The 24,394-nt window shown below is 46.1% G+C and overlaps 1 long non-coding RNA gene across 1 annotated transcript; it reads left to right on the forward strand.

Annotated features, from left to right (window-relative positions):
• The first annotated feature begins 207 nt into the window (after window positions 1-207).
• On the forward strand, window positions 208-15,882 carry LOC144772989 (uncharacterized). The gene is made up of 3 exons (XR_013599893.1): window positions 208-343; window positions 10,841-10,940; window positions 14,947-15,882. It is a non-coding gene; the product is annotated as an uncharacterized LOC144772989 (long non-coding RNA).
• The last annotated feature ends 8,512 nt before the right edge of the window (window positions 15,883-24,394 follow it).

Raw genomic sequence — 24,394 nt, forward strand, 5'->3', positions numbered from 1 at the left:
CCGCCCACCCCTTCAGAGTCTGAAGGGGTGGGCGGTCTGGCGTCATGTTTGACTGACATGATTGTCACCAGGGCCAGCATGAGTGGGGCCGGAGGGCGACATTTTTACCCATGCCCACTCATGCGCATTTGTGTTTTCACTTAATTGCGCATGCCATTAGGAGCCCCTCGGTCTCCTAATGGGCGTGCTGCGGGCAAAGAGAAACCTGTGCCCCAAAGCCAATCCTGATGCTGCTGGCATTGCCAGGATTGGCTGAGAGATACTGCCAGTCCACTCCGGGGGGCCGTTAGTGAATGCTCCAAGGGGAGCACCAGAGGTGGTGCGGACCGGCTGTAAGCAGGGGGTACATTTTCCTTTCCATAATTAATTCCCTCGCACTCCCCGCGCGATTCCACACCCTCCCCCCGGCAGCGAGCCTCTACTGCACTGTCACAAGGAAAGGTCCTCTGCCCCGATTGTGTACTACCAACAACTCTTTATTATTCAAACTTTGCACTACCACAAATGTGCTACGATTCCCACAGTGTGCCCCCACAGCTGTGCACCACTACAACTCTGCACTATTCAAACACCGTACTACCACAAAAACACACTATTCCAATGTTCTACCTCTCCAACTGTTCACTAGCTTTGAACAATTGTTAGTGTGCTGCAAAACCGGTGCACTGCCTACCACAACTTAACATGCACCTTCACTTTTGAGCACTCCCAAAAGCAAGCGTCCACAGCTCCAACTGTTCACTACCAAAATTCAGTGTGACTGCAACTGTGCACTGACATCGTTGTGCACTAGTCCATGCCAGTGAAAGTTATCACTTCTTTAAGCAACTGTACACTAGTAATTAAGCAAACCTCCACGAGTAACTGTGTGACAGTATTGCACCAGAGGATTAACACAAGTAAGTTCTAGTCCAACTGTGCATGACCACGGCTGCACACTATTCTAACAAAGTGCCACTGCAGCAGTGCACTGTGCGAGTGACAGTGCTCGAGGAAGGTGCACTACCACAAGTAACGGTGTGTTACCACATCTTGGACGTTTCGAAATGTAATGTCTATGTCTATTACTTTGACTGTGCACTACTACAGATGTGCACCAGTCCAACTGTACCCTGCCCCAACTTTGCACTACTCTAAGTAACTGTGTACTGTGCACTGCCACATTTGGACACTACAATAAGTAACTCTTTTCTACTGGCATCTGGGCATTGTACACCACTGTGCACTACCACGAGCTACTGTGAACTACTTCGCCTGTGCGCTATGATTGGCACTTGTGCAGTTCCTCAAGTAACTGTGCACTGCCAAAACAACGCATTGTAACACTTCTCAGGTCAATTTTAAAGCGCGTGTGCCTTTTTCATTTCTATGCTGGAGCTGTTGCAGGCAGTGCCTCCTTCAGACAGCCTTTCGGCTGCTGGTGTCTACAGTGGGAGAGTCACGAAAATGGTTGACAGCGAAGGAGTTATGCTCTTTTGAATGTGGGATTCCCTTTATTGGAATAGACATAGACACCCCAGGCCCTCGCTGCACATTGCTCGCTCCTTTAAAAGTGGAGCTGCGGCATTTGCTCCCTTGTGAAATGGATCCAAATATCCGAGTCAGGCCCAAAGCGATAGATATGTGCTTACTATGTACAGTCAGGCAACAGCAGCACAAGCTTTACACACACATAGCAGGTACAGTACAGCAGCTCATGCTTCATACAGACTACATGTACAGTGCTGCCACAGCAGTGCAAGGTTCACACACACACAGAATGGTCACAGAATTGTCTCAGTAAAAGAAGCGACAATGCAACCTACACATACACACAATCACAATTACATATACACATTATAAAAGGTACAGTTGTGCACGCAAGTTGGCCAGTTTAAGGAGGCAGTTGCTAGAACTTTTTTAAATTTGTGACCCCATGTCTAATTGCATGTAAAATAATTTTGTATTAAAGTGCACTCTTTTTAAACATTTTCACAGAGGGGACAACCCCCGAATCCCCTTTTGTTGATCGGGCTTGTCAAACCTACCTGTTTTGCCCGCGGGTGCTGCCGTGAGGGGAACGGCTCATTAAAGCTCCCAGTGATTGCCGCCGCAGTAGTCTGAACGCCGCCGTGAGGGGAACGGCCTCCGAAGTCGCAGCAAGCCATCACCGCCGCAGGGACTACACTTCCCAGCTGCCCCGGCGGGTGTGGCGCGACCGTGTCATCAGCGGAGCGTCCCTTAAGAGGGAGGAGCACCGAGCGAGCGCTGAGAACGCTTGTCAAACCTACCTGTTTTGCCCGCGGGTGCTGCCGTGAGGGGAACGGCTCATTAAAGCTCCCAGTGATTGCCGCCGCAGTAGTCTGAACGCCGCCGTGAGGGGAACGGCCTCCGAAGTCGCAGCAAGCCACCACCGCCGCAGGGACTACACTTCCCAGCTGCCCCGGCGGGTGTGGCGCGACCAACGTGTCATCAGCAGAGCGTCCCTTAAGAGGGAGGAGTGCCTCTCGCCCCGCGAGTCGCGCACGGGAGCGCCCGGGCTAAGCCCGGGACAAGGGCGGGACAGTCTGCGACAGTCCGCGACTGGACGCGATCGGACAGGACCAGTCACTCTGCCACTGGGACGTTAAGACCTCACCCACTAGTAAGACTTTTACTTGTTGAGTATTGCCTTATCCTGTGAGATATAACTACATGGTTAAAGAGGGTTACTGGGTAAAATCTCAGGATGCCGAAGAAAGCTGTCGCTGTTGTTGCTACTTCTAACACTATTGATAACTATCTGGTACAAACAGTGAAGAAGATAAATGATCAAAGGAGAGAATCTCTGGGTCTGAGTCAATCTCCCGATCTCGAACGCTTAAGACCATCTTCACCACCCTCCCTGGTAGACACTTTACCACAGGCAATAGGCACAGATGCTCCTCTTATTTCCTTTTATGAATCTGTTAATAAGGATCTTGAAACAAATTCTGTGGTTGTTCCCGATATACTTCTCGTAACTGATCCCGAGAGTGACATTGAGTCTGATCATGGGGTTCAGACGCGAGTTACTGAAGAGGAACTTTCTTCCCCAGATGAGGTGTCTCGGCCGGTACGAACCTGTGCGAAAAAACAGCCAAAGCGAGGAGGGTTGCGGTCCAGCGTAAGGAGGAAAAGGGCTACCACTCCCGGCACATCAAAGGCAAAAATCACTGACCATGCCGAGGATAATATAAAGTACTCTATGGACGAGAAACTGCTCAATAAGATTGCAGAGGTGTTCGAAAGCAAGATTAAAGTTATAATTAAACCTCTGGTGGCAAAAATCGACAAACTGAATGCCGAGATTAAAAAACTGGAAGGCTTACAATCTAAGGTCGTGGGGGAGGTGGAAAATATAACCACTCTTGTCGCAAACAGATTAGTCCATTCAGGGGAGAACACAATGGGAGTGGGAGGTGTAGGGGGTGTACCGATAATAACCAACCCCCCTGCTTAAGCCCCGATGGATATTGTTAATCAGTTAGCTGACAAGGATGACGCCATGTTAACAGTTAATATTCCCCCTGATCAAAATCAAGTAACAGACCCTCTTCAATTTATTGTTGAAGCCTCGCCGGTGGTACTGGTGCTGGCTAATGTTCCACTTTTAGAATGCGGCCTGGCAGAGCCACCCGCATCCTTGTCGAGCAAGGCTTTACATTGGTTAACAGGTAACATGAAGTTAGCCCCAGGAGGGAGACAGCAACTGGCGAGAGAGATTAAGTCAGCGAAAAGGGTCTCGTGGATAGGGAGCCGCCCCAAAAAGTTTAAAGGGGACTGTGTGGCAGTGACTTTCTCAAACCTGGCAGTTTTGCCTAATGTCCTTGAAAACTTACTCCCGCCCCAACGAAGAAGCGGTACTATTGTCCCACTCACCCTAAAATTATTTTATGGTGAACAAGAAAATGTTACTTACCCTAAAACCCCTGGTCTAGAAAGGGACAATAACATGAATAATAGGTGGGGCACAAATCTCGGTCTAAATATTGCAACTCATAATAGTTTTGATGCTTTATCCGGCCTGGATTTCTGGGATTGACAGGAGGCCTGGGCAGGTCTGGGTAGTGAGGCAACTGGTGATCCGACCCCCTTGGCTCCTGTATCTTCACAAAGGAGGGGTAGTGCTATCCCCATAAAAGTGAACCGTGTATTGGGGGACAAAGTCAGGCTGTTAAGCTGGAACATCGCTGGGTTGCGTTCTAAGAGAGAAGACCCCAACTGGCTTAATGTTATTAAACAATATGATATTGTTGCACTACAGTAGACCTGGCATGAGGATTCTGATTTTTGGGTGGATGGCTTTACTTCTTTTTTTGTCCCTGCTTTGAGTTCGACGGCTGGAAGAAGTAGAGGTGGACTTGTGTTGCTGGTCTCGGTGAACGTCAGGGGTAAAATTGTAAAGGTTGACTGTGTTTCACATAATATTCTCATCGTGAAGGTAACCTTGGTTAATAACATTAAAATAATCCTAGTGAACTGTTATAATTCACAGCAAGGGGCCTCTACAGATGAGCATTTACTATGGCTAAATGATTTTTTAACCTATTATAAAGAAAAGCAAACCACTTTTTGTCATCTAATTTTGATGGGTGATTTTAATGTACATCTTTGTTTAAACTGTGACCTAACTGATCTAGATGGTCCGGATAGTATATCCCCCCAGCATTTTGAACACAGCCAGAAGGGGGTGGCTCTTGAAAATCTACTGTCCAGTAATGATTTGTTTGAAGCTGAGTTTTTCGATAGCAATACCCGGGTTGCTACTTACACTGGTAGGGACTGTCAAACGATCATTGATTATATCTTTTTATCATTAGGACTTTTAAAGTACGTAATTTTTTATAATGTTATACAGATGCCTTTAAGTGACCATAACCCTGTGGTGATGGAGCTAGTTGATGGGTTTTCGCTACTAAACATTTCTGCCCCGCCTCAGGCGGTTATGTCGGTCAAAGCTAAAGACCAGGGGAGAAGGCTCAAATGGGGTAAAATCGTCCCCGCTGACTTCTTCCTAACTATAACATCTAAGGCTGCACAGGAACTAAATACCTGTGTAAATCCTCTCTCTAAGGGGGAGGTAGTAATAACATCGTACGAGGCCATTTGCTCTAAAGTGTCCCAGGAACTTACATTGAACTGTCGAGTAGCAACAAATAGACCGGCAATGGGATGGTTTGACCATAAATGCAGTAAAGCCCATAATATTCTAAAAAAGGCCCTTAATGTTCGCCCGAGAAATAAAGTTCTGGTATCCCAGCTTAGAAGGGAGTATGCGAAGGTAATACAGGAGCGAAAAAGGGAGTTAAAACACGAAGCCTGGGTCGAGCTCATGGACAAAGCTACCTTAAAAGACAGCGCCAAGTTCTGGTCAATTATCAATACTCCACTGTTCTCTAAAGACCAAAACTCAGTCTTAGAATTAAACATCTCTGAAACAGACTGGCTTAGTCATTTTGAGAAAATATATGGTAGTCATTTGGAGCTGGAAACCCTGGTAGCCCCTGTTCCCATTGTGGCCCCAGTAAGGTTGAGACAGCCGAAATGGTTAAAGCAATTGAGAGTACGGCTGGGCATAAGGCACCAGGTCCGGATGGGGTTCCCTCCGACATGTACAAGGCCAATCCGGAGTACTGGGCCGAAATTTTGACTAAAGTCTTTAATGCCTCTGCAACCGTAGGGTTCCCCAAATCCTGGTCCAGATCGATCATAATCCCTGTGTTCAAAAAAGGGCAGAGGGGAGACCCGAGATGTTATAGGCCTATTTCACTGTTAGACTCCTCTATTAAAATCCTAGGGAAGGTGGTCTTGGCCAGAATAACATCCTGGGCCTCGGAGAATAACATATTAACTGATGTCCAATATGGTTTTAGGGCGGGAGAAGTACAGAGGACCAATGTCTCAACCTTAATCTAATTATAGCCAAATACACGAGGGCTAAAAGGGGCTCTATCTTCTTGGGTTTTATGGACCTGTCCACAGCCTTTGATCTAGTTAATAGATCTAGGCTGTGGACCGTGCTGCTTAAGATGGGCCTCGATCGTTCGCTGGTGTACTTTTTGGCAGAACTGCATAGGGATTTGAATGCTTCTATCAGGTTAACAACAGAGGGGAAATGCACAGCAAGTTTTAAGTCCAGTAGGGGGGTGCGCCAAGGCTGCATCTTAGCCCCAATGTTGTTCACGTTGTACGTGAACTCGTTGGAGACTGACCTGACGGCAGTCACGCAGGATATTCCGCGCATGGGGGGAACGCCAATTCCGGTGCTCCTCTACGCCGACGATGCGGTTTTACTGGCTAGAACCCCAATTGGACTACAGAGACTGCTTGAATCCTTCGGTAATTTTATGAATAGTCTTGACTTGTTGATTAATACCGGGAAATCCCACATAATGTCTATGGGGAGTTCAAGAAACAATGCTAAGACTTTTTACTGTGGTACCGAGGTCATTAGCAGAGTAAAGGTATTTACTTATTTGGGAGTTTTATTTGATGATAGGAGTAGTTGGACCCCCCAGCTTACTACAAAATCTAATGCCGTGAGAAGCTCATCGGCTGCAGTATTGGGGTTTGCCAAAAGACTAGGGGGGAAACCAACCGAGGCTATCCTAGCAATTTATAAAGCCAAGACGGTTTCAATTGCAAGGTACAGTGCAGCAATCTGGGGGTTTATTAATTCTGACCGCATTCAAATTGAGGAGAACAAGTTTCTGCGGTCTCTTCTTGGTCTTCCATCGTCTACAGCCACCTATTCCATCCATCTGGAGTTGGGTTTGGGGTACATTACAGATATAATTAAATTAGCACCTATCATGCTCTGGATTAAGATCTGGCTGAATCCGCAACTTTCCCTAAACCGAACAATTATAATGGATTGTCTTAAATTAGATCATGTGAGGGAAATTCAGTGGCTGTCCTACATTAAGAGCCTGGCTGAGAAGCTTGGGCGCCCAGAGATTTTTTCTAGACCAGATTCTCTGTGTAAAGCTGATCTAGTGTGGGTCAAGACTAACTTCTTCAGGCTTCGTGAAGCCGAGCGAGAGGCGGTTGAGCTATGTAAACCTTCAGTAAGGGCCCATGTACTGGTTACCACGTCTTTAAGGCTGGCTCCCTACTTATCGGTTGTAACAAACTGTTTTCACAGATGGCTACTGACGAAATTTCGAGTCAATCAAATATTTATGGTATTATGGGATGTGAAAAAGTGGGGTAGGCCGGAGGTCAATCCCCCCTGTAAATGTGACGATCTTTCTCCCCAGAATACTGTACATTTTCTGCTTTTCTGCAGGTTGTTTTCTGTGCCTCGGAAACGGTTCATTACACCATTATTGAAAAAGTGGAACTTTAAACAACACAAACCTGCCCTATTATTCCTCCAAATGATGGAAACGCAGGAAACTATGTACTGTGTGGCCAGTTTCTTGGCAGCAGCTGTTAGATTAAGGAGGTCTGGACTGGATGTGTAATGCTGTAAGCTATTTCCTTTTAAACAAATCCTTGTACCTGGGAAATATGGCCTTAAATGTAATAGGTACACTATTTTGAGCTTTTTATGGAAACTTATTTTGTATACAATTGTGTAATTTTAATCTTTCTAAATGTTTTTATTTGTTGCATTTTTGTATAGCATACTTTTATGATTTTAATTAATCGAATAAAGTGGATTTGACTTGACTTGATCGGGCTTGCTTGCTTTGCTTGGTTCCAATGTAACACTCAGCCCCAACGTTTACGCTCCACTACATTCAAAAGTCACCAGCCGCCCCTGGGTGTGGAGTACATCGGAGAGAGAAGTGCGGAGACTGAGACAACGGAGAGGCGCGAGAAACGATGCGAGAACAACGAGGAAGGATGCAGAAGACCCGAAGCACAAGAGCACGCTGTATGCACTGCGCTAGAGCCCGGCGGCCCGAAGTAGGGAGAGAACGCCCCAGGTCCCAAAGCCACGACCCTGGACACGGGTCGTGGCTGAAGGCAAGTACCGGAAGGGAGATCGTTTTGGTGGAGAAGCACGGGGAGATGAGTCACGTGTGTTTATTTTCTTTGGTAGAAACACAGCGGAATCCCCTCCCTCCCCCCCCCTCTTTACTTCACAGTGTCTGGTGGTGGTGGCACGCATAATAAAAATAGTCAGTCAAGCCTGGTGGTAACCCCATTTATCATTTTCTTCTTTTGCCGCAACCTGGACCTGAGAGAAAGCAAGAAAAACACCCAGAGCCCCCACTGTGAAAAGACCCGAAGCACGAAAGAAGGAACCGGGAGGAACAGTGGAGGACCTCAATATATATTTTCTTTTGGTTGTCTTTACTTTATTTTGAGCGTACTTTCAAACAAAAGATAAAGAAGGGAAAGAAAAGGATCAATAAAACCCTTTAAATCCACCTTTCCTCGTGTTCTGTGTCACCTTCCAGGCCGGAACCCAGCAGCATGCCCACAAATTTGGTGTCGGAAGTGGGATTCCCTGGCACATATCTACGTGTCGAACAATGACACAACCCATGTCCATGGAAAGCATTATAACCCAACTAGCCGAGGGGCAGGGGCACCTGCACCTGGTGCTAGAACAACAAGCCGCAACAGCACAAAGGGATCAGAAGGCCCTACAAGGGGCCCTGAAGGAGCAAGCCAACCTGCTCACCACCAACCAGCAGGTGCAGGACACCGCTATTTTACGTCTCACAGACATCATTGTGAGTACAAGAGTATGTCCCAACGTCCTAGGAACCGTGCTACAGAAATTTTAGGATGGAGACGATCCTAACAATTTCTTTATTAACTTTGATCACGTGGCCACCACTGCCGACTGGCCCCAAGAAAGGTGGGGGCAATACATCGGCCCCCTCTTATCAGGGGAACTACAGGCGGCCTATCAGGCCACCAACCCAGATGGTAACACAATATATGAAGACATAAAGAAGGCTATTTTTAAATGTCTGGGTTGCGAACAGGAACACTATAGAGTCGGATTTTGTAAAGAAAAATGGACTGCAGGGATAAATTCCTGTGCCCTTCATTTTAGGATTAGAGATCTGGGTAACAGGTGGCTAACCCCTCATACATCAACGGTGGAAGATGTTACTGAAAAAGTATATTTGGAACAATTCCTAGATGCTCTACCCTCTAACACCTGGTTGTGGGTAAAACAACACTCCAACTTGACCCCTATGACGGCTGTGGAGTTAGCCTGCCCTTTTCTTTTTTTTTTTTTCTTTTTTATTCCACAGTAGGAACAAGTCCACAACACAAGCAAAACAAATATTTAACAAATCATATGATTAAAATTAACACAGTATATACTAGTAACAGTTCAATATATCACAACTCTAAATGTTCATTAATTACACCCCAAATTAACATGCCAAGTCTCCGTTTTTTAACCCCTTTTAAAGCATAAAGACTCCATTCTAATTCATAAAGATTGTATAATTTAGCTCGCCAGAATTCAAAAGCTGGAGGTTCCTCTTGTAACCAATCTGATGCGATGCACAAACGAGCTGCAGTCATAGCGACAAATAAAAAATACCTGTATTTAAATAAAGCAGTTCCAATGTCCACATTTTGCCCTATACCTAATAACATAAGTGCAGGGGAAATCTTCACAGTAGTATGAGTAATCATAGTAAGAAACTTTTCTATACAACTAAAAAATATATGGATACTGTCAGCACTATCACTCCCACATTGGAAGCATTTACTATCATATTGTGTGCCCCATTTAATCATCCGCTCTGGAGTGTAATATAATCTAAATACAGTCTTAAAGAATTGAGCCTTTAAGTTAGCAGATAGAAAAGCTTCTTTGGACAACAAAATCGCATTCTCTATTAACAGATCAGGTTCCCCCAGCTGAGCCTGCCAGTATATATTATGCTTCTGTAAATCATCAAGTCTATAATCCATTAATATATTATATAGAAAACCATTTTTTTTCCGAGATCGGATAGCCTCAACTAAAGGATTAGGGACTAGTTGTATATGCTTTCGGGTTAAAAAATCCCGAACTTGGAGATATTTAAAAAAGGAAGTACTAGTCAAGTGATATTTTAGTGATAATCTTTCATATGTTGCTATAAACCCATTTGATTCGTAGCCTGTCCTTTTCATAGATCTCCTGATTTCAGAGCTGTCACCTCACGACCCCCATAGAGCCCTTCCCCGAGAAATGCTACCTGACCTGAAATCAGGGCTACAGTAACTCCCCGCCCGGGACCCAGACCTCCTTTTCCTACCCCAGGTCCAAGCGGGCAAGGACCTCAGTGTTATCACTGCGCAGAATGGGGATATATAGCGAGACAATGTCCTCATCGTAACACCACAGTAGAACCCATGGAGATGGGGTACTCCAGGGGTCGGATATATGTGACAGGGAAGGGCCCCTATCAGTATAGGAAGGAAGTCCTCCTTAACAGCAAAAAACAACAGGCACTGCTGGACACTGGATGTCATGTCACTGTAGTGGATCATGCTTTGGTTTCTCAACCCAGTTGAGGGAGAAAGAACACATGAACGTTACCTGTGTTCACGGGTACGTACACAAAAGCATATCCAGTGGCGGAAGTCCTGTTGGATGTAGACACTGACCCCCACCTAAGAAAGGTGGGTGTGATACCCTTCCTTCCAGAGGCCATCATAATAGCAACCAATCACCCAAGATTCGAACAATACCTGGACAACACAAAGGGGAATTCGATGACATGGTTGCAAGAAGCACCTTTTAGTGGGAGTGAGATAGAAACTATGAGAACCAAAGAGAAAAAGAGCAGACAAGAAAAACGCAGAGATAAGAGAGGTTTCACCCAGTCACAACAGTCACACCCTGCTTTTCCTCTCTCCCTCACAGACCCGGACAGAACAGCGCCACTTAGCTTCCGAACAGCACAACGGGAAGACAGCTCTCTTACAAGTGCCTGGAACAAGTTCAAGAACAGGAACCAGAAGAGGTAGGACCGTATTTCCTAATAAAAAAGGGGTTGTTATACAGGGACATGAAAGGGGGTTCGCAAAACACCACACAGTTGCTTGTCCCCACTCCCTTTCCCGAACATGTCCTACAGTTAGCCCACAATCAGATAGGATGAGGGCCCTATGGTAAGGAAAACACCTTAAAGTACTTATTAGAAAAATTCTACTGGCCGGGGGTATATAGTAACGTAGCAAGACACTGTGCCTCCTGTGTGCGCTGCCAATATGTAAACCCAGGGGGAGTAAAGAAAGCTTAACAACACAAATATCCACAGGTCTAGAACAAGATAAGACAAATGGAGCTTCCAAATGGATCACTCTGATTCCTATAACTCAAAGAAAGGAAAGAGAAAAAAGAACATTTATTTTAAACAACTGGATACCCATCAGTCACCAAATGGTGACATATTTCATCATCTGGGTCTCCTCCTCAAAATCACATTAGTGACACTCAAGGCTACCACTTCGCTGAGAGAAAAGGAGAGCTCAGGGATGTTGTAACTAATCCAAAACAAACGCTAGTTAGACCTATCGATGTGAATGATAAATTATGTAGGAATCATGATTACAGTGCAGTGACAAGTGAAAGTCTGTGAATTAAAATTAACCACTGGGAAGCAAAATTATTTATTCACGCTTCCCAACAATCAAATTTTAAAAACAGTGCAAGAAGACAGCCTGAAATTAATACCTGTCTAGATGGAAAAGGTCAACATGTTTCAGCAATATGGATAGATCATCCTATGCCTTTGTCAGGACCAATGATGTTGCGATTACAAGTGAATATAGTATGTGTATGAAAAAGAAAATGTTTACATAAACAAAAATCTCATGTTTAAAGAGATGGAACTAATCCAACCTCTTTGCCTGTGGTTAAGGATAACAATTCCTCTTGAAAATGGCGATTTCTGTAACACAGAAAATTATTATATGAAAATATATTCAATTTATACCAGAAAGATCCAATTAAAACTGCTCCAAATGTGATGTTTATCCCTAGGGCCAATCAATTCTATTGTCCCCATCCTATATACAGCTTTAGTATGTATAATTTCAGCTTACCCGTCTTTTGAGAGGATAAGATCTTGCCTCAGGTGGCCACGGATTTCTTTTTAATTTACTGTGGAATCCGGCAAGAAAAACTAGCCTTTTCGGATTTACTCATTGTGGCAACACCATCTGAATGCAATGAAGGTATACCCTCTCCTTTATTTGCCTTTAAAGGGAGTACCAATCTTCGCGATCGTTTGGTACATACAAGACCAAGCACCAAACCAGCTCCAGCATTAGGTACCCTGTGGGATCTACCGGCAGTTCAGGGTCACTACCCTTGTGGCTCTTGCGCTGCTTGCCCCTAAACACAAATCACTAAAAGTGTGGATATAGGTACAGATAGGCCTTGGATACAGTGGAAGTTCACTAACTGTAACAGCGAGAAGTTAATCTATATGATTACTTGCCCTTGTGCCTTAAAATACATGGGCATTACTACCCGTAAAGTGAAATTGAGAATTTTAGAGCACAAAAGTACTGTGAGGTGCAGGAAACAATCAACGAGATTAACGAGTCATTTCTTAGAAATGAAACACAGTCCTGATGACTTAACATGGACAGTTCTAGAGCAACCATTGATTCCGGGACACATCACAGATGTCAAGATTTTTACTGATAGAGAACAAAAATGGGTGTTTAGATTACAGAGCGACAAAAGTAGGCTGAATGATGTCATACCTTGGACAATATTATGAGTGCTCTTCCTTATAGAGCAATCTCTCAACTCTAGAGGCAACCCATGAGTAGTCTACTATCAGGAGGTAAGCATGGAACATAAGTGTACGTACATGTAAGTCTGGGGCAGTTTGATGTAAGAGGGGGTCTACCTGAAACATGGCTTACAATTGCACAACTAGACTTCCTGGTTTGCCTTGTTTGATATACACCTGCCTCACGCAAGTTGTGTGATGTTGAGTGACAGGCACACAAGAAGACGGGTCTCCAGGTAGGCTTGCAATGACACTCACAGATTATTCATTATTATGATTTCACTGGTCATAAGAACTAAGTTATAATTTGGTAATACATTTATTAACATCCAGTTGAATGTGCAGGACTAATAATAATAGCTTGTTAGTTCAATGGCGATGTTTACACCCTGGAACTTTGCCGGCACATGTAATATACTGATATTGCGGCGTGCGTTACAGCATGTAGTCAATATGGGATGGCACACTTTTTTAGTCACTGCACAATGTGTGCGAGATTAATTACATTCGCAATAGTTGGGCGAGATTACTATATCAGATTATCTCTGAACGATGCCGCTAAACGGCATACACTGTCATTGCGAGTTCGGTAGATATCACTACATTTCCCAAGTCTCCCTTAGTATTAGGAGTCACGTGTCAGACGCAATAGACATGCTTCATAGGCGACGTGCTATGACGGGTAATGCAGGAAATACTATGAAAGATGGCGCCGTACCGGAGCGGTTACCTACCCGACAGCTCTTGGAACCGCCAGAGGTACCGACGGACAGGTAGGCAGCCACCACAATGTGAGAGGTTATATGAACTGCTTTGAGTTTATTCATATAGACTGCTTTTGTAAAGAAAGAATTTGCTGGCGCCAGATCGGTCAGTCTTGTGCATTTTAAACTTTATGGGCAAGTGCAATCTCTGCATGCTATGACTTGGGGTGCTTTTTGGGCTCATATACGATGCACATTTATGCTGAAGCTGAGCCTGCCGGTGTTTTTGAAAGATTTTGAAAGATCGTGACTCTGCCATGACGAAACAGATGGTTAAGCAGTTGTAAATTTAGTAGTAATATCTGGAGATGCAGACACCCTTCCTGATCACTTATAGATAGATTCATCAATGTCCAATTCTGCGAATTTCAAATTGCGAGTAAATGCGAATCGCAATTTAGAATTCGCAGAACGGCATTCATGAAGTTTTCCGATTTAAAAATGCGATTCACAAGCGGTCGCAATCGCCGATTGCGAGAAGCCAGAAATCGGTAAAAAATCGCAGATTCCGCAGATACCCCTGTTGAAATTGCGAAATCGCTATTACCGATATTGCAAATAGCGATCTCGCTAACTGCGAGATCGCAAAAACAGGAAGTCGCATCCTGAGCACAGTGATGACATCACAACCAGGAAGTAGGCAGCTCCCACCCTCATTCAGCAGTGAGAGGCTGAAGTACAGGCAGCAGTTGCAGAGCTCCCCTCCAGCATTCCCACAGGACTACAGCAGGAGACAGCACAGTGGCAAGCATGGCACAGGATGAAGCAGCACCTTCCACCAGTGGGAGAAAGCGCAAAATAAAGTTTTCGGAGCAGGAGTTCGAACACCTAATTGAAGGTGTTTCCAAGGATCACAACCGCCTATTTGGCAGTGACTCCCAAAGGGTACCAGAGGCGGACAAACGGCGCATATGGCTGCGCATTTGCGCCAAAGTGAATGCCGCGGGGGTGACCCAGCGCTCGGTGGACGAGCTCAAAAAGCACTGGTATGACTTAAGAGGGCGGGCAAAAGAAAATATTGCTGAGAGGCTGGGGGAGCAATTAGCGACAGGTAGAGGGGAGCCCACTGTCCCACCGAACACCCCACTGGAAGACCAAGTGGAGGAGACCATCAACCCACAGGCCTGCGTGGGTGTGACCCAGCTTGACTCCTCCCGATCCACCCAAGACACACCAGGTAAGTGCCATGCGACTGCAACCCCCTGTCCCCTAACATCGTCCATGACTCCAGTGCATCCCATAACAAACCCCAATCATGCAGCCAAAGTACAGCTCCATAGCGCTATTGCATTGTGGGACATGTAGTCTGCCCACAATTACCATCCTGTACCATAGAGCCTGACATGTCCAGTGAGAGTCAATCCTGCAGCGAGACAGGGAATGGTAGACTGCATGCATGTAGCAAGCCTACCTGTGTACTGAACATGTCACTAATCAATGTCCACTTTACATCACAGGTGGCGCTGATGTCCCCAGCTCAGACAGCGAGGCCCTGGTGATAGAGGAGAACACGGAGGACACGGAGGGGGATACACATCATACCCCACAGCCCGGACCATCAGGGCAACCTGCCACAACAGCAGTCATCACACCACCCGCCCCTGTGGCTCGTGCCACCCCTGTGACAACAGGCGCTGCTGTAGCACCACGAGGCACACAGCCACCAGTGGGGCCTGCAACACCAGCAGCAGGTCGCCAACAAACCCGCCGCCCTGCGGCTGTGAGGAGCCAGACGAGCGGTCTGGTCAGGGAGCCGCGCACCAACACATCCCGCGCTGGCAGGGGCAGAATTGTGCGAGCAGGTGGGCTCTCTATTGAGCGCAGGATGCTGAGTGTGCACCAGACCCAGGCCCGACACCTAGCCGCCATCCACCTCCAACTGGACAAGACGGCACATAATGTGGCACATATGACAGCAGCTGTGGAGGCCAACACTCAGGCAATGTCCAGGCAGCGGAATGTCAATCGCCGCAGACACCGCCAACTATTGACCCGCCTGTCGGCGTACACGCGGTCACATCACATTTTTGGGAACGCCACCTCCCAGCTCTCGCGACGCTCCCTGGCCATGCAGGGCCAAATGGTGCAGTGCTGCCAGGACGTCGCAACAGCCCTGGAGAACATAGCAACAGCCATGCAGGGCATGCAGGCCACTGGCCATGGCCAGGCGGGGGGGGGCAGACGACAACAGTGAGGCAACATCAAGCCACAGCAGCCAGTCCATACCACCGGTTGTAGCACGCCGCCGCAGCAGCAGGCCCTCTGCTGCCGCACGGAACAATCTGGAGGAGGACGTTGAGAGGAGGTCAGGGGCAACTACCCGGAAACGCCACTGAACTGTTGTGCATTGCAATGAGGCCACATGCTGACGCAACAAGCATGCCATACAGACTAACCTGGACATATGACGCAATATGTCAATCTTTTCACACTTTTCAGAATGCCATGTTTATTGTGCAGTAACAGTAACTAAAATTCTGAATAACGTAAAGTGCCTCATGTCATTATTAATGTCGTCATGCATGAGTTGAGTTATGGGTGTGGGGAGTGGGTGCCCTAGAAATAGTTCATGCAGATTTGGATGCGGGGCCTGTGTCCTTCTGCTGGGTTCTCCCCGCGTGCGTGACACACATGTGCAGGTGGCCGATTGTCCCCTTCTGACTCACTGCCAGAGAGGTCAACAGGGATCCTGCGCTTGGTAGCAATGTTGTGAAGGATGGCACACACGGCCACGATACGGCAGCAGACCTCAGGATCGTATTTCATGGCCCCACCTGTCTTGTGCAGTATGCGGAACCTGCTTTTCAACAGGCCAAATGTCCTCTCAATACAGTTCCTTGTGCGAATGTGTGATGCATTAAATCGCCGTTGTTGTGGAGTTGCAGGGTTGAGGTTTGGGGTGAGGAGGTACTCACGGAGAGCATAGCTGCTGTCACCTGTATGTAAGGAGCAGAGAGTGAGTGCCTGTTCTGCGCAGCTACATGATCACAACGTACACATTTGGGGCATGTGTACTTACCCAGTAGGTGTCCTTCCCCAAAGTCTCCCCTGGCCAGTCGTGTGTGGATGCCGCTGTGCCTGAAGATGAAGGAGTCATGTGTGCTCCCTGGGTACTGTGCCACAATGTCTGTGATTATTGTTTTGGCATTGCAAACCATCTGGATGTTGAGGGAGGGGTAGAATTTCCGGTTGCAGTACATGTACTCCATCTCAGCAGGTGGGCAAATATGGACGTGCGTACAGTCAATACATCCAATGACGTGTGGGAATTGGGCTACATTGTAAAATTGCAGCTTTGTATCATTGAGGTCCTGTTGGCTGGTGGGGAATGATATATAGTGGTGTAGCCGGGTCAGCATTGCCTCCAGGAAACTCCTTAGGCAGCGGCACATGGTGGGCTGGGATATCCCCCCTGCAACAGCGACCATCCCCTGGAAGCTTCCGGAGGCCAGGAGGTGCAGGCAGCACAATACCTGCACATGTGTGGGCACAGCATTGGTCCTCCTTGTAGGGTGCTGCATCAGGGGTCTAGGTCCCGGATGAGCTTGATTATCATGGCCCCACTCAGGCGGTACTTGGCATAGATTTGCTCCCTGGTTTGGCCCAGAAGGGTGACCCGCTGGCGGAATATCCGATCCTGTATCCTCCGTCTGTTGCGTGCAGCTCGCTGCAGCCTACGCCGCCTCACCAGCATGTAAAGTCCAGGCATTGTGGGAATCACCAGGCTCCAGCTGCATGTCCTTAAATGTGTTTGATCAGCCCTGCACCTGTTGGGAGTGACCTAACTGTTTTTTGAAAAAAAAAAAATTCAGTACTGGTTACCACCTGATTTGAGTTCTTCTTAAATTGCGCGTCGCAAATAGCGATTTTCACGTTTTTCGCTTTTAGCGTATTTTCATGAATGGCATAATTGCGAATTCGCTATTAAATTCACAGAATCCATGGGTCCTCGTAATTTCCGATTCGCAAATGCCCATCCTCCTTTAATAGCGAATTCGCTATTTTTAAATTGCGAATTCGCTATTTTGGTTGTTTGGGTTTCTTGAATTCCTTCCCTTCAAATTGCGAGCGGAATAGCGAATTCGCAGCTATTGCGAGCGCAATTTCCTTTCATGAATCTAGCTGTTAGTCCATCAGGACAGGAAGCAAAATTCCTTATAACTTTGCAGATGATCGCCAACTAATGACTGCCGACCTTTAAGAGCCATATGATTATAGTAATATAAAGAAATGGTCGCTGGTTTGTTTCATTAGAAGGACATGGATGCCACAATTGGTAGGAGGTTGTGACCCCGTATGAGTGTATTGATAGTGCTGACTTGGTGGATTGACAGTGAGAAGTTGCATACATTTGGGAGAAAGGTGGTAGACCCATTGTTAAGTTACACATATGTGGTTTTTTTCTTTCTTCTTTCTCACTTTTTATAGTGCGGTGCCTCCTACGTCCTGAGCCGTGGCCAGGTGAGGCGAGGTCTTATCCTCTCAAAAGACGGGTAAGCAAAAATTATACATACTTAAGCTGTATATAGAATGGGCACAATAGAATTGATTGGCCCTAAGGATAAAAATCACATTTGGAGCAGTTTTTAATTGGATCTTTCTGGTATAAATTGAATATATTTTCAAATAATAATTTTCTGTGTCACAGAAATCGTCATTTTCAAGAGGAATTGTTATCCTTAACCACAGGTAAAGAGGTTGTATCAGTTCCATCCCTTTACACATGTGATTTTAGTTTATGTAAAATAATTCTTTTTTCCATACACATACTATATTCACTTGCAGAAGCAACATCATTGGTCCTGACAAAGGTATAGGATGATCTATCCATATTGCTGAAACATGTTGACCTTGTCCATCTAGACAGTTATTAATTTCAGGCTGTCTTTTTGCACTGTTTTTAATATTTGATTGTTGGGAAGCGTGAATAAATAATTTTGCTTCCCAGTGGTCAATTTTAATTCACACACTTTTACTTGTCACTGCACTGCAATCATGATTCCTACATAATTTATCATTCACATGGAGAGGTCTAATGAGCATTTGTTTTGGATTAGTTATAACATCCCTGATCTCCCCTTTTCTCTCAGCGAAGGGGTAGCCTTGAGTGTCACTAATGTGATTTTGATGAGGAGACCCAGATGATGAAATATGTCACCATTTGGTGACTGATGGGAATCCAGTTGTTTAAAATACATTTTCTTTTTTCTCTTTCCTTTCTTTGAGGTAAAGGATTCAGAGTGTTCCATTTGGCAGCTCCATTTGTCCTATCTTGTTCTAGACCTGTGGATATTTGTGTTGTTGAGTCATATATTGTTGGGGAGTATATTCACACTAAGTCTTTAAACTTTTCCCGGAAAGCCTTTGTTAATAGTAGTTTTTCTTGAGTAAAGAAAGCTTCCTTCAACCGTTACCCATAATTGACATCCCATTCAAACGAGTGGGGATGATCTCATCGGACCATTCCATCCCTCCGCTAGAGGACACCGGTATATATTGGTCATATGTGATTACGCCAGTCAATACCCTGAGACTTTTCCCCTGTTCAGTATGACCAGCCCTACCATCGCCCAGGCCATATCTTTTTTTTCAAGAGTGGGATTCCCATACGAAATCCTAACAGATCAAGTGTCACGTCTTATGGCATAAATGTGTGCCGTACTGGGTGTGGACAGGATCAGAACATCAGTATACCATCCCCAAACAGATGGCCTTGTGGAACTCTATAACAAGACCATTACAAATATGCGCCGCAAGATCATCTCAGAAAGAGGAAGGGATTGAGACCTAAAGTTACCCTTCGTCCTTTTTGCCATACGATCACATGAGCAAAGGTCCACTGTTTTCTCCCCTTTTGAATTGGTGTTCGGAAGAAAACCCCAAACTCTATTGGACATGGCGGCAGGACATTGGGAGGGGGAGGACAAAGCAGGAAACCCCCTGTTGCGTTATTCTCAGTCCTTAAAACCATGTTAACCCAAATATGGGGTCTACTACACGACCATATGGAAGAAGCCCAAGGGGTATAAAAAAAATATTATGATCGGAATAGTCATCTACCGAACATAATCAGCTCACCCAATGGCAGGGCCCCTATATCATAGAAAGGAAGGTGGCCCTGGTTACTTATAGCGTCCTACTACCACGTCGTATTGGGGGAAAACAAATTTATCATGTGAATCTTCTAAAACAAAATGAGAGGAGCCCCTGCCACAACAGACAGAAAGAACTCTTATTCATCTTGTATGTACTGACAAACGATTAGAGATGCCCTTACCACCTATTCAAGAATCCCCAGAAGAGATGGTACCCACTGGGGATATCATGACACCTGCCCAGAGGTCCCAATTACTGGCATTACTAGAGTCCTTCCCGGGTCTTTTTTCTACTTCCCAGGACTCACTAACACGGTACAAAACGACATAGTATCCTTAGAAGAGAAAATCATGAAACAAAAACCATACCGCATCCCGGCCGCTCGTAGGGAAGCGGTAGAAAAGGAGGTATATGCAATGTTACAGTCTTAAATCATCGAACCCTCCCGGAATAATTGGTGTTCTCAGGTGGTGCTTGTGCCAAAACCTGACAGCAGTTTACGTTTCTGCATAGACTTTAGGCAGGTGAATGCCATCACTAAGTTCTTTTTTTATATATATATATATTTATTGATTATAACACAAGAGTAAAAATGTACATATCGGGTGTCATTTGGCGAAACAAGTTACAGTAGTGAACGGGCAAAGAAGTCAAGGAAATACACTACAGTTATAGGCATCTGAGAAATATCAATACCAGCTTAGAACTAGGGCAAAATATACAATACAGATAACCGTAGGCCAAAGTTATCAGAACCCGCCCACCAAGGAGACAGGATATATAGATTGAACACTCGACACCCAGATACGAAAAACAAAAGGCTCAGGAGAATATGCCACATCGCTTGTGAAAAAGGGGGAAAAGGGAATAGACAGGTCATAGAACAAAATAAAGGAAAAATAAACACCCCCCCCCCCACAACCCCCCGCCCTGCACTCCTGCAGATGGCTACGACCTAACCCCACTAGCAGCGTGCCTGTCGCCCCCTAAACTACACCCCAAGGAAGGGAAAAGATGGAGGAGGAGACATGTTACAAAACGATACGGGCTCCCGGACTCCCCTCCCCCCCGCCAAAGGCAGACGTCCCCTACCGTGGTATTAAGCGAATCATAGCAGACTAATAAGCAAACCGATAGGGGAGCCACTGACAGAGAGAGGACCGTCCCGCCCAGTCCCCGGCACCGCAGAGGCAGCAAATCCCTTGTCGAACACAACCATTACACCAAACCCAGACAATCAGAATCCCATCTGGCCCTCACTCCCACAGATACAACCCAGCAGAGCCAAAAGAAAGTCACTGTACCGAAGTCAAACAGTCAAATTCAGCCCTGGCCCGTACATGCCATTGTACACACCCCATCCAATAGGACCAATATAGTAGCAAAAGAGTCAAAGTGTTGATGAAAAAGGAGATCAATATAGCCTGGAAGGGTCAAAAAGGTTAAGTCTCGAAGTCTGTCAGAGACACGAAAGTCAGTCCAAAAGGTATCAGCGGAGGTATCCAAAAGAGAAGAAAGAAGTGAGTCCTGTGCGGGCGATAACTTTGCCGATCTTGCCAGTTGTTCGGGGGTTCCGGTAACGTACCGTTGTAGTTGTGTGGATACAATTGGCTCCAGTGTCTGATTATGTTCGGGGTCCTCCTCCCGAGGTAGAGCAAGCTTCGCGGGGGTCATCGTATGTTGCAGGTCTGACAAAAGGCTGGAGTCCGGTCTCAAACAAACAGTCTCGATACTTGCAGCCAAATTGTGGAGAGCAGTCTCCATTTTCAGGCGAAGAGCCCCGATGGCGGCCATTACGGTCCCCAGGGTCGGTCCACACGGCGTCCAATCCATCTCCGCGTGAGCGATAATAAAGCAGATCTTCAGCCCCGGAGGCCGGCTACTCCGGGGAAACCAAAAGGCACGGAGTAGACTGAAGCGACTGGCGACTCATAGGCTTGGCACTCTTTACACCGCTGCCGAGAGCTGGGGCCCCACCCGCGGACCCCGAGGCTGCAGCAGGGTCCCAGGACCTGGCCCCCCACCCACCGCGGCAACCACGTCTCGTAGCCGTCATCTAGTATTCGCCGGGACCAAGACCACCACCAGGATCGAGAATATGTTCCACTCCGATGAGACCGGACTCCGCCGGGTACCCGCTGCCGATGTTGTTCAACTGAAACCCGGCTGGGTCAGCACTCGAGGCCCCGGCTCAAACACTGGAGTAGGCCCGAAAATGAAAGACGGTGTAACTTTGTCAAGAAAGGTGATAAAAACTTCCGGGATTGCCCCCACGGGCTCAGCAACGATTCAGACACACAGGAGTCTGGCGGGAGGTCAGGATAAAGTTCAGGATAAGTCCGCCAGCGACGGAGGTCGACGGAGCCGGGAGCTTATGCGGCCATCTTGGTTGCTTGCGTAGCTCCTCCTCCGCCATCACTAAGTTTGACACATACCCCATGCCTCGGATCAATGAACTAATTGAGAGGCTAGGAAAAGCCAGGTATATGTCAACCCTCATTCTCACTAAGGGGTATTGGCAAATCCCCTTAACCCCTCAAGCCAGAGAAAAAACAGCGTTTGCAACCTCCTCCGGTCTCTACCACTTCCGGGTACTCCCCTTTGGGTTACACGGGGCACTGGCAACCTTTCAACGATTAATGGAAAAAATCCTAAAACCCCACAGTGCGTATGCTGCCGCATATCTTGATGACATTTTTGTTTACAGCTCAACCGGGGGGGGGGGAATATCCAGAACATCTAACAGCTGTTTTTTCTGCGATCCAAGCAGCGGGCCTCACAATAAACTCAATGACGTCCCTTGTAGTCACAAACACGATACAGTAATTGGGTTACTCTATTCAGGAAGGTATCGTAAAACCCCAAATTAATAAAGTAGAAGCAATCCTACCGCCAAACGAGACATACATTCCTTCTTGGAGTTTATAGGGTATTATCGTAGGTTCAACAAAAAGATATAAATGGAACAACCTCTTATCTGGCCTTTCTTATTTTCAACATGGTAACAACTCTAATCATTACATTTCTTCTCAGCATAGAGTCTCAACACACAGATAAACTTTCTTTTTAGTTTTGTTTATTTATCCCAAAATATTTTTTAGATATTTTTATCTCTTTATTTATTCTTTTCACACTCTTTTTTAAATTCGGTTATATAAGCAAACATTTTTGTACATAAAATGAAATTACATTACTGTTTTGATTAGAAAAGAGACAATCTTTGACTCTTCTAGACAATACTATATATTTCTAGTGACCCCCAAGACATTTTTTTTTACTCATCATTCTTTCATTCTACCCATACATACCCACTGTCATACCACACAAACAAATTCACAATAAAAACACATCTGATCAAGCGTCCTACTCGCTAATTCGGTTTGTATTTTATCCATAGGTTCCACAGCTTAACAACAAAACACAAGTCCGTCAATTTATTTTTGGTTCATTCTTCTGGCTTGGTTCTTGGGTGGGGCTCTCAGATGCGTGTCACTGGCCTACGTACGTCTCGGTGAAACCCGATTTGTATCACCTTTATCGGGACCAAGAAAGTACATATTCCATCTTTGAAATTGTTTGGGGTCTATCTGTAATAATACAATATTGTGCATGAGAACATATACTATGCTGTATTTATTGAAGACACAGTACTTTAAAACATAAATTAATTATGCCTCCATCGGTGGCATAATATATATATATATATAAATATATATAAATGAGCAAATACGCAAGCACTTTAGTGAGGGCACACCGCAGCACCTTGACCCTCCGGTTTAGTGTGGCTCCCTGGCGGTGTTTGGAGGCTCCCTCTTGTTTCAAAAGAATGTCCGACGCGTTTCGGGGCCAAAAACCCGCCCCTTCTTCATGGACTTTGAAAGGAGAACATCACACTCAACTTGCACTCTCCAAATTTATTCGTTTGAAAAGGGCGTCGACCGCCCTAAGTGGGTGGAGTTTCAGACACCAAGACTTCTGGTAAATGTAGTCTTTACATGTTGGGTAGTTCGTTCAAATCTTGAGTAGATTGACGTCTCCTCTCTGATTTCAATGTCTTTAAAATCCTTTAGTAGGAAGCGAGGGTGGCTTCAAACATCGCTCTTTATTCGTGAAGATGCTGTGCTGACAGGCGATGAAATTCGACATCGCTTCAGGCTCCGAAAGCATGGATACATGTTCCGCTTCTGGAGCGGAGCTCCTCACCCCGACCATGGCAAGCCGTGACAACATGAATGAGCAAATGCGCAAGCGCCTTAGTGAGGGCACACCGCAGCACCTGGACCCTCCGGTTTAGTGTGGCTCCCTGGCGGTGTTTGGAGGCTCCCTCTTGTTTCAAAAGAATGTCCGACGCGTTTCGGGGCCAAAAACCCGCCCCTTCTTCATGGACTTTGAAAGGAGAACATCACACTCAACTTGCACTCTCCAAATTTATTCGTTTGAAAAGGGCGTCGACCGCCCTAAGTGGGTGGAGTTTCAGACACCAAGACTTCTGGTAAATGTAGTCTTTACATGTTGGGTAGTTCGTTCAAATCTTGAGTAGATTGACGTCTCCTCTCTGATTTCAATGTCCCTTTTCAAACTAATAAATTTGGAGAGTGCAAGTTGAGTGTGATGTTCTCCTTTCAAAGTCCATGAAGAAGGGGCGGGTTTTTGGCCCCGAAACGCGTCGGACATTCTTTTGAAACAAGAGGGAGCCTCCAAACACCGCCAGGGAGCCACACTAAACCGGAGGGTCAAGGTGCTGCGGTGTGCCCTCACTAAAGCGCTTGCGCATTTGCCCATTCATATCTCTATATATATATAGATATA

This window comes from Lissotriton helveticus, chromosome 1_1 (assembly GCF_964261635.1).
Source record: "Lissotriton helveticus chromosome 1_1, aLisHel1.1, whole genome shotgun sequence".
Classification (NCBI taxonomy): domain Eukaryota; kingdom Metazoa; phylum Chordata; class Amphibia; order Caudata; family Salamandridae; genus Lissotriton; species Lissotriton helveticus.